At 41.1% G+C, this 11894-nt stretch overlaps 1 long non-coding RNA gene across 1 annotated transcript; it reads right to left on the reverse strand.

The window, feature by feature from the left end:
- Nucleotides 1-6833: 6833 nt before the first annotated feature.
- On the reverse strand, nt 6834-8055 carry LOC111544812. The gene is made up of 3 exons (XR_002732285.2): nt 7954-8055; nt 7769-7818; nt 6834-6954 (listed from the first exon to the last, which is right to left on the reverse strand). It is a non-coding gene; the product is annotated as an uncharacterized LOC111544812 (long non-coding RNA).
- Between the last annotated feature and the right edge of the window lie 3839 nt (nt 8056-11894).

Here is an 11894-nt window from a genome sequence, read left to right on the forward strand (position 1 = left end):
CAGTGAACACATAAATGGTAAGAAAGCAAAATAGCCTTATTGCTCTTTTGGAGGAAGTTTTAGTGCTCTGGATAGAAAATTTAACTAGCCACAACATTCATAAACCAAAGTTTAATCCCAAGCAAGACTCTAACTGTTTTAAGTTATTTGAAGGCAAAGAGAGGTGAGGAAGCAGCAGAGAAAAAGTTGGAAGCATCAGGTTTAAGGAAAGAAGCCACTTCCCCTTTTCCTTCCTTCCTTCCTTCCTTCCTTCCTTCTTTCCTTCCTTCCTTCCTTCCTTCTTTCTCTCTCTCTCTCTCTCTCTCTCTCTCTCTCTCTCTCTCTCTCTCTCTCTTTTAGACAGTTTCACTCTGTTGCTCAGGCTGCAATGCAGTGGTGCAGTGATCAAGGCTCACTGCAACCTCTGCCTCCTGGGCTCAAGTGTTTCTCTTCCCTCTGCCTCCAAAGTAGCAGGGATTACAGGTGCCAACTATCACAACTAGTTGACTTTTTTTGTATTTTTAGTGGAGATGGGGTTTCACCACATTGGTCAGGCTTGTCTCAAGCTCCTGACCTCAGGTGATCCACCAACCTCAGCCTCCCAAAGCTGGGATTACAGGCATGAGCCACCACGCCCAGCCCATTTTCATAACATGAAAGTGCAAAGGAAAGCAGCAAGTGCTGATATAGAAACTGTAGCACGTTATCCAGAAGATCTAGCTAAGATAATTGATGAAGGTGGCTACACCAAACAACAAATTTCCCAGGTAAATGACACAGGTTTCCATTGGAAGAAGATGGCATCAAGGACTTTCACAGCTAGAGAGGGGAAGTCAATGCCTAACTTCAAAGTTGCAAAGGACAGGTTGACTTTCTCATTAGGAGTTTATGCAGCTGGTCAGTTTAAGCTGAAGCCAATATTCTCTTACCATTGCAAAAATCCTGGGTCCCTTAAGGATTCTGCTAAATATGCTTTGCCTATGCTCTATAAACGGAAGAACAAAGACTAGACTACAGCACCGTCTATTTACAGCATAGTTTACTGAATATTTTAAGCCTACAATTGAGACCTACTACTCAGGAAAAAAATATTCTCATAAAAATATTACTGCTCATTGACAATGTACCTATTCATTCAAGAGCTGTGATGGAGATGTTAAAGGATATATATTTTTTTCATGCTTGCTAACATACATTTTGAAGCTCATAGATCAAGGAGTAATTTCAACATTCCAAGTCTTATTTAAGAAATACATTCTGTAGGGCTACAGCTGCAATACATTGTGATTTCTCTGATGGATTAGGGCAAAGTAAATTGGAAATTTCTTGGAAGGATTTTCCATTCCGTATGCCATTAAAAACATTCAGGATTCATGGGAAGAGATCAAGCTATCAACATCCACAGGAATTTGGAAGAAGGTGATTCCAATCTTTGCAGATAACTTTGAAGCATTCAAGATTTAAATGGAGGAAGTAACTGCAGATGTGGTGGAAATAACAAGAGAACTAAAATCAGAGGTAGAGCCTGAAGATCTGACTGAATTGCTTCAATCTCATGATAAAACCTGAATGGATAAGAAATTATTTCTTGTGGATGAGCAAAGAAAGTGGCCTCTTAAGATAGAAACTACTCCTGATGATGATTCTGTGAACATTGCTGAAATGATACCAAAGGATTTCTAACATTACATCAACCTAGTTGATAAAGCAGTAGCAGGGGTTGAAAAGATTGATTCCAATTTTGAATGAAATTTTACATGGGTAAAATGCTACCAAACAGCATTACATACTACAGACAAATCTTTTGTGAAAGGAAGAGTCAATCAATGCAGCAAACTTATTTGTTGTCTTATTTTAAGAACTTGCCTTAGCTACCTTAACCTTCAGCAAGTCCCACCGTGGTCAGCAGCCATCAACATTGAAATAAGACCTTGCACCAGCCAAAAGATTATGACTCTTCGATAGCTCAGATTATCCTAAGCATTATTTAACAATAAAGTATTCAAAATTAAGATAGGTACTTTTTAAAGACATAATGCAATTTGACACCTAAGAGACTAGAGTATAGTGTGAATGTAACTTTTATATGCACTGGGAAACCATAAACTTTGTGTGACTTGCTTTAATGAAATATTCATTTTATTGCAGTGGTCTGGAACTGAACCCTCAATATCTCTGAGATAGGCCTGTATGTTAAACAGATATCTGCACTTCTATGTACATTGTAGAATTATTCACAATAGCCAAGAGATAGAATCAACCTAAGTGTCTATCAACAGATTTATAAACGTTAAAAATGTGGTATATATGCACCACAGAATACTATTCAGCTTTTTTTTTTTTTTTTTTTTTTTGATGGGATCTCTCTCTATCGCCCAGGCTGGAGTGCAGTGGCCGGATCTCAGCTCACTGCGAGCTCCGCCTCCCGCGTTTACGCCTTTCTCCTGCCTCAGCCTCCGGAGTAGCTGGGACTACAGGCGCCCACCACCTTGCCCGGCTAGTTTTTTGTATTTTTTAGTAGAAACGGGGTTTCACGGTTTTAGCTAGGATGGTCTCGATCTCGTGACCTCGTGATCCGCCCGTCTTGGCCTCCCAAAGTGCTGGGATTACAGGCTTGAGCCACCAGGCCCGGCCTATTCAGCTTTTAAAAAGAAGGAAATTCGGTCATTTGAAAGCACTTAGATGAACTTGTGATGATGTTAAGTAAGATAAACCAGGCATAGAAAGATGAATACCACGTTATGTAACTTACATGTGAAATCTGAAAAAGTTAAATTCACTGAAGCAGAGAGTATAATGGTGGTTACCAGATATTTGAGGAGGTGGTAGGGATTGGGGAGATGGTCACAGGATACAAAATTCCAGTTAAATAGTTGGAGCAGTCCAATAAATCTATTGTACAGCATGGTGACTATATTTCAAAATGCTGTTTTCTGAAAATTGGTATGAGAATACATCTTCAGTTGTCTCACCCAAACATTAAAAGTATATAAGATAGTGCATATATTAATTAGTTCTACTGTGCCATTTTACAATGTATATATATTTTAAAACATCGTGTTGTACTCAATAAATATATACAATTTTCATTTGGAAATAGTTAATGATTAAAAAACGTATTCACTAAGAATAAAAGAAGGAAATAGCTTTGTTTCACAGTCCTAGTTTTGGAAACCAAAAATTAAATATTGATTTCTTTTTCTCCTGGCCGTCAGAGCCCACCCAAACATATGATACTGCCAGTTAATACTACAATCATCCCACAGTATCCTGGAGCAATTGGTTCCAGGATCCCTAATGATACTAAAATCCACTCATACTCAAGTCCTGCAGTTGGCTCTCTGGAACCTGCAGATAGGAAAAGTCAGCCTTCTGTGTACACAGGTTTTCAATCCTGCAAATACTGTATTTTCAATCTGCATTTGGTTGCAGATGTGGAACCTACAGATATGGAGTACTGACTGCATTTATTGAAAAAAAATCCAACCATAAGTGAACCCATGCAGTTCACACCTGTGTTGTTCAAGAGTCAATTGTGTTTTTCAGGATATTTAATAATTATATATATTCATATAATCCCAAATCCTTCAAACAATCTTGGGGTCAGTATAATTGTCTATACTTTAGAGATAAAGGAACTGTTAGATGAATTCAAAGTCACACAGGTGGTTAAATGGCAGTGGTAAAACTATATTTGAATAAATGACTAAATGATTCTTGATTACATGTGCAAATCAAAGGAACATCAAGTAAATGAGTATCAATGTATTGCTATCATATAGAGATACTTTACTCATTAGCATTGTTGGCTACAAGCAGTTCTCTGGCTGCCTTAGGCAAAAAGGAATTCATTATTGAGGAAAGATCTTAGCTCTCAGCTTGGGAACAGAGAGCAACTGTTAAGGACTATATTGTGCTCCCTCAAAACTCACAGGTTGAAGACTTAACCCCCAATGTGACTGTGTTTGGAGACAGGGCCTTTAGGGAAGTAGTTAACGATTAAAGAAGCCTCTAGATCAACAAGGAAACTGGCAGATAATATGGTCTCAAATAGCAGATGACAATTAGAAGAGAAATATTTGTCTATACATCTCACTTGAGAGCTCTTGTCAAAGGTTCTGGGGCCTTAATCCTGGGTGAGTTATTTTCATGTTGTGTAATTTTGAGCAAGCTATTTACCCTATCTCTATCTCTATTTCCTGCTCTATAAAATATGGATAATAGTAATGATTACCTCATAGAGTTGTTGTGAGGACCAAATGATACAACATACTAATAAATTGGAATGTACCTGGCATACTGTTAATTTCTCAATAAATGTAGGTCATTATTATTCAAAACCTATAGTCAGGCAACTTGAAGACATCATTGAATTTCTCTTAGTTACATTCTCAGTGTCCTTGAATTGAATGTCCATAGCAGCTTTAAAAGACTTCCCTGGTAAATAGCAAATTCTTCTTCCTGAAGCATGAGGGAAAAGTGGAGACGGGGTTGGGCATCTAATAGGCCCTGGTGCAGAATTTATTATTGAGAAACATACAATCTCATGGGAAGAAAGTTAAGGGAACTGAGTTTAGAAGGAGTGAGCCTATGAAAGTTCTGTCAAAAGTAAGCACATTCATAAATATAGAGTCATTTGGTTTTACAGTAATGAAAATATTATAATACAGACTTCAAGCAAAATAGCTACCGATTTACATATTATTTCCATTCAAAGAATTAAGATTATTGATGCTTCTAGTGGATCAATCCTGATACTTAGATATCAACCTTCTCACTCTTTCTCAATGACCAAATTGTGTAAACTCTACTTTTGAATTCTCTCAAATCTACGGATCTCTTCTCATCTCAATAGGTTATTATGCTAGCTCAGGTGTCCATCATCTCTTGTGTGTATCCCACTAACAGACATCCTCCTCCCGACCATGTTTTTCCAGTCCTAACTTTCCAGTGGCTTGCCATCTCCCCTGTGATGATTTAGAAATTTTTTAATATAACTTACAAACTTTTTCCCACCTGTCACCCACTTATTTCTGTAGTTCTACAGAAGTGAGGAAGATACATCCAGGAACCATACAGTAGTAATTGTGTCCCCCACATGTCTGGAGTTTCTGGCAGTGTCCAAATGTTATGTAATACAGTTCTCTGGAAGAAGGCCAACTCAATCGTCTATCTTTTTTGGTTCTTTAAAAATTCTTTTTAACAATTTTTGTGGGTACAGATTAGGTGCATATATTGATACAAAAATCCCCAACAAAATACTAGCAAATCAAATTCATGATTGCATTAAAAAAATTGGCCGGGCGCGGTGGCTCAAGCCTGTAATCCCAGCACTTTGGGAGGCCGAGACGGGCAGATCACGAGGTCAGGAGATCGAGACCATCCTGGCTAACATGGTGAAACCCCGTCTCTACTAAAAATACAAAAAAACACTAGCCGGGCATGGTGGCGGCGCCTGTAGTCCCAGCTACTCGGGAGGCTGAGGCAGGAGAATGGCGTAAACCCGGGAGGCGGAGCTTGCAGTGAGCTGAGATCCGGCCACCGCACTCCAGCCTGGTCTACAGAGCGAGACTCTATCTCAAAAAAAAAAAAAAAAAATTATTCATCATGACCAAGTGGGATGTATCCCTGGGATGCAAGGATAGTTCAAAATACGCAAAACAATCAATGCGATACACCATATCAAAAGAATGAAAGATAAAAACATATAATAATCTCAGTGGATGTGGAAAAAGCATTTGACATGATTCAACAGTCCTTCATATTAAAGCCTCTGAACAAACTAGGAATAGAAGAAACATACCTCAACAGAATAAAAGATATATATGACACACCCACAGCTAGTATCACACTGAATGGAGAAAAGCTGAAAGTCTTTTTACCAAGATCTGGAACACAACAAGGATGCCCACTTTTACCAGTGTTTGCTAATATTTTTATGAGGATTTTTGCATCAATATTCATCAGAGATATTGGACTGCAGTTTTCTGTGTTTTGATGTGTCACTGGTTTTGGTATCAGGATAATTCTTGCCTCATAGAATGAGTTTGGAAGTATTCCCTTCTCTATTCTCTATAGTCACTCACAGGTGTGAGCGACTGTGCCCGACGCTGATTAATTTCATTTCAGTCCCTTTTGATCACAGAAGATTCTCAATATTATTTCAATATTTTGAATACTTTGACTCGTTTTGTGACCTAACATATGATCTATCATTGAGAATGATAAATGTTCTCAGGATATGAATGTGTATTTTGAAGCTCTTGGATAAAATGTTCTGTAGATATCTATCAGATTTATTTGGTCTATAGTGCAGATTAAGTCTGATGTTTCTTCGTTGATTTTCTGTCTGAAAGATCTGTCCAATGCTGAAAGTGGGGGCTTGAAATCTCCAGCTTTTATTGTATTTGGGTCTATCTCTCTTTTTAGCTTTAACAGTATTTCCTTTATACATCTGGGTGCTCCAGTTGGGGGTGCATATACATTTAAAATTGTTATATTCTCTTTGTTATATTCCTAGGAAACATTAGCTAATTATTTTTACCTGTCTGTACTTTCCATGATTTTAAGTGTCTACATTGTTTGTTACTCATCTTGCTGTCTTAAGAAATATTTAGCGTTGTTAATTCACACCCTATCATTTTGCTTTACAGCAGCATTTATGTGTATGAGCTCCCCAAATATCTTTTAAAGAACCTAAGATAAGGGCTTATAACTATCATTCTTCCAGAACTTATCTCCAAAAACCTCAACTGGCACGACGGTTAGACTATCTCGCCAGTGAGGAATTGTAAAAAAGTAGATATACCTTTGAAACTTCAGGTCTGGTACTCTAGTCATCCTCTGTAGCACTAAATGACTTGCTCTCTTCAGTCTTCATGGAATTCATGATGAGCTCAAAGACAATACAACTAACTTCTACTAGTGGACAAGATGGAGAACCAAGGATTGAATTTATTCTGCTGCCTGAAATGTCTAGAAACCAAAAAAACAAGATCGATGAAATAACCACTTTCAAACACTGGACATCAGGCTGTGTGGGACCTCATCTCTGATATCTGAGAAGAAAATCATATGAGGTAACCCCTATGGCTATCTAGCTTACTGTATGGCGTTTCCAAGGCATATCTCAGGGAGGGGAAACGGGCAGAATCTAGTAGTTTCCCTGAGTTGAGAAGACAAGGTGGGAGTTTTGGGAGGCCAGATGACTGGAGCTTGTATGGCAGAGTACAAGGAAGAAGAGAACAACAGGAGCACACAGTATCAGAGATCTGCAGTAGGTATCCTTTGAGATGTCAGCTTGGTGAATGCATGAGTGTAAGGAAAAAGAACAGGAAAATAAACATCGAAAAGGAGCAGATGTAACAATTTCTGAGGCTCATACAGGACGGAAAATAGTTTCAGTTCCCAAAAATCTGACTAGAAAACTTCATAATTCGTGAAGTATCAGGGAGAGTACTCAGAAAGTATTGCTTCCATAGTGGGACAAAATTAGCCCTTGTTCTGGTCCCACCTAACAAATAAATGCAAGCATTCAAAGTATAAAATGGTTTCCATGTAAAATAACAACATACTAGAATAAAGCTCAAGAATACTGATAGGAATGTAAAAATTTTTGGCATCCAACATTGTGAAATTAACAAAGCTTGATATCTAGTCAAAAATCAGGAAGTATTTAAAACGTGGAAAAAATATGACCCAGAATGACTAGAAACATCAGTGAATGGAGACAGATCCAGAAGTGAGAGAGACGATAGAACTGGTAGTCAGGAACATTAAAAGTCATTACCTTGAATTTCTGGCCAAAATGGAGTAACAGGGACTGGATTTCCCCCTAGCCTGAAAACAAAACAAAACAAAATAAAACAAAAAATAGCTAAATACATGAAATAATGGTTTGCAAGGAACTGGACATCATGCAATTAAGGACAGTGACAACTGAGATGCGTCTTACAATCCACTCTAGCATAATACCTTGAGGGATTCCGGGCCAGTGTCGCAAGGAAGGGCAGCAAGGCAAAGCCAGTCCAAATTCCAGATTTGAGGAGACAAAACTGACAGACCAAGATGACAAGAGATCACAGGCCACAAACCTGGTGGGAGACCTGGAGAGAGAGAAAGAGAGAGAGAGAGAGAGAGAACTCAGGATATATGAAGAGGGTTTCCCTAAAGTATTCAGCTGTGTACTGATCAGAACAGTGGCTGAGAAAACTTCCCAAGGCCAGGAAAGAACCACCCTAAAACTATTACAGTGTAACTTTCCTCCAACCCTCTCCTTGTACCCCTCTTAGCGATCCCCGTTTCCTCATTTCTAGATTAAGGAGTTTGGCTCTGATCAAACTTTTATTGTTCCTGTGAATTGGTTCCTCTGAGCTTTGTAAAAAGGATTCCAGATCCCACCCTCACAGACTCTGATTCAGTGTGTCGGGGTGTGGCTATGGAATCTGCACTTTTACCTGCCTCACTCCACAACCCCCGCCTCAAATGCGCACCACGCTGTTTAAACAGCTGCCTATGTCACCGCAGCATGACCTCAATGCTTTCCTAAAGCTCCAGAACCTATGAAGGTAACTTGTGCTTGCAGCTGTGCTTGCTTACAGAAGCAAAGGCTGGATGTCAGTAACTACCGGGCTACAAGATGGGAAAGAGCTCAGCAGCCTACCCTAACCTGAATCCTTGCTAATTAGCATACCTAAATCTCTGCCCTGGGGCGGGGGCCGGGGGGGGGGGGGGGAATGCGCCTTGTTAGGCACATGTAGTGCTGTGGTGCAACAGACAGTATGCGACTGTGACACTCAGCTCCTCCTGGAAAGCCCCATCTCTTTCCAGGAATCCTTGTCCTCAGTCTCCACCTAGGAGCCCTTTTTAAAAGACCTTAAAAAGCATCCCCTTACTACACCCCAGGCACTGTGAGCAGGATCTCCTCTACTCCGTTCCTTGATCAGCCAATAAAGTTTCTGCTCTGCTTAACAGAAGCTGGTCTCGTTCTATGGGTGCGAACGGCACCAGGCAGGGAAAGGACCCACCAGGGTCAAATGACCCAGTTGAGATTCAGGAACACCCAGATAATCTCCAAGTATCTTTTCAGGAGTAAAATTCTTGGCCTTTGAAGCTGAGAGGTGGGAAGGGAATTACCACAAACGGGCGGCGGCCCAGCTCCCCATCCAAAACCTCTTTGACTTTGGGCTGAGGTCCATCTGCCTACTGCCCTTGCCAGCGATCGCCATAAGAACTCCAGGTCCGACCCAGGACCAGAAAAACCAAGTACAGCGCCGGCGAGTCTTGAGTATTGATGTTATTACTTTGCTTTTCAGTTTCACATTCATTTAGTATATCTTTTTCCTTTCTTTTAATGCTTGTGTGTTATTTCAGATATGCTTCCTTATGTACTGACTGTGACCCACAAATTCATATGTTGAAGTCCCAACTCCCAATGGATTTGTTAATGGGCCTTTGAGAAGTAATTGGGTTTAGATGATGTCATGAGGGTAGAGACCCTCACGATGCATTTAAGTCCTTCTAAGAAAAGGAAGAGAGTCTGAGCTCTCCTCTGTCTCCACCGTGTGAGGGCACAGAGAGATAGCGGCCATCAACAACAAGAAGAGAAATGAGAATGAAACCTACCTCACCAGAACCTTGTCATATCCCTTCCCAGTTTCCAGAAAAGTGAGAAATCAATTTCTGTTGTGTAAGCCACTCAGTCTAGGAACTTTTGTTATGGCAGCCAGAGCAGATTAATGCATGCTTCTTGGACTTTGTTTTTAACTCAATATGAAAAACATATATTTTAATAAGAAAATTATCCCATTCATTTTTATTGTGTTTACTGATAATTTTGGATTTATTTGTGCCATATTTAAGAACTCCTCCTTCCTCTTTCCTATGCTTTCTTGTTGTTTTTTTAATGCAAGTGCATGATAAGGTTTGGGAATCACTCTCTTAACAGGGCCAGGAGGGGTAGATAAGGGAAATTGGCTTGCATTCAGGGAAGAGGCAGAGGAAGGAAGCTGCCAGCTGGAAGATGCCAGCTGTGCTAAGATGACCTGAGCCCCAGACCCTAGATGAACATCCTCTTCTGGATACAGGACATGCCAGAGGCACCATTTTCAAATTGGCAAATTTTATTTGCTTTGTCATTTTTTGTCATCTGTATTAATTTTGCACCTTGATTGCCAAAATATAGCTGTTTCCCTATTACCCCAAATTCCCGACTTTAGTTTTTATGTAAGAATTTCCCACCCCCAGGGTGGAGCAAGATGGCCGAATAGGAACAGCTCCAGTCTCCAGCTCCCAGTGCGTGATCAACACAGAACACGGGTGATTTCTGCATTTTCAACTGAGGTACTGGGTTCATCTCACTAGGGAGTGCCAGTCAATCGGTGCTGGTCTGCTGCTGCAGCCTGACCAGCGAGAGGTGAAGCAGGGCGAGGCATCGTCTCACCTGGAAAGTGCAAGGGGGAAGGCAATCCCTTTTTCTAGCCAGGGGAACTGAGACACACAACACCTGGAAAATCGGGTAACTCCCACCCCAATACTGCGCTTTACCAAGGGTCTTAGCAAACGGCACACCAGGAGATTATATCCCACACCTGGCCAGGAGGGTCCCCTGCCCGTGGAGCCTCCCTCATTGCTAGCACAGCATCTGCTATCTAACTGCAAGGCAGCAGCGCAGCTGGGGGAGGGGCGCCCACCATTGCTAAGGCTTAAGTAGGTAAGCACAGCAGCTGGGAAGCTCGAACTGGGTGGAGCCTACAGCAGCTCAAGGAGGCCTGCCTGTCTCTGTAGACTCCACCTCTGGGGACAGGGCACAGCTAAACAAACAAACAAAGCAGCAGAAACCTCTGCAGACACAAACGACCCTGACAGCTTTGAAGACAGCAGTGGATCTCCCAACATGGAGGCTGAGATCTGAGAACGGACAGACTGCCTGCTCAAGTGGGTCCCTGACCCCTGAGCAGCCTAATTGGGAGACATCCCCCACTAGGGGCAGACTGACACCCCACACCTCACACGGCAGGGTACACCCCTGAGACAAAGCTTCCAAAGCAAGAATCAGACAGGTACACTCACTATTCAGCAATATTCTATCTTCTGCAGCCTCTACTGCTGATACCCAGGCAAACAGGGTCTGGAGTGGACCTCAAGCAATCTCCAACAGACCTACAGCTGAGGGTCCTGACTGTTAGAAGGAAAACTAACAAACAGGAAGGACACCCACACCGAAACCCCATCAGTACGTCACCATCATCAAAGACCAAAGGCAGATAAAATGACGAAGATGGGAAAAAAGCAGGGCAGAAAAGCTGGAAATTCAAAAAATAAGGGTGCATCTCCCCCTCCAAAGGAATGCAGCTCATCTCCAGCAACAGATCAAAGTTGGATGGAGAATGACTTTGACAAGTTGAGAGAAGAAGGCTTCAGTCCATCAAACTTCGCAGAGCTAAAGGAGGAATTACGTACCCAGCACAAAAAAACTAAAAATCTTGAAAAAAGAATGGAAGAATGGATAACTAGAATAATCAATGCAGAGAAGGCCATAAACGAACTGACAGAGATAAAAAACCATGACATGAGAAATCCGTGACAAATGCACAAGCTTCAGTAACCAACTCGATCAACTGGAAGAAAGAGTATCAGCGATTGAGGATCAAATGAATGAAATGAAGTGAGAAGAGAAGTCTAAAGAAAAAAGAGGAAAAAGAAATGAACAAATCCTTCCAGAAGTATGGGATTATGTGAAAAGACCAAATCTACGTCTGATTGGGGTGCCTGAAAGTGAGGGGGAAAATGGAACCAAGTTGGAAAACACTCTTCAGGATATCATCCAGGAGAATGTCCCCAACCTATTAAGGCAGGCCAACACTCAAATTCAGGAAATACAGAGAATGCCACAAAGATACTCCTCGAGAAGAGCA

This window comes from Piliocolobus tephrosceles, chromosome 13 (assembly GCF_002776525.5).
Source record: "Piliocolobus tephrosceles isolate RC106 chromosome 13, ASM277652v3, whole genome shotgun sequence".
NCBI classification, from domain to species: Eukaryota; Metazoa; Chordata; class Mammalia; order Primates; family Cercopithecidae; genus Piliocolobus; species Piliocolobus tephrosceles.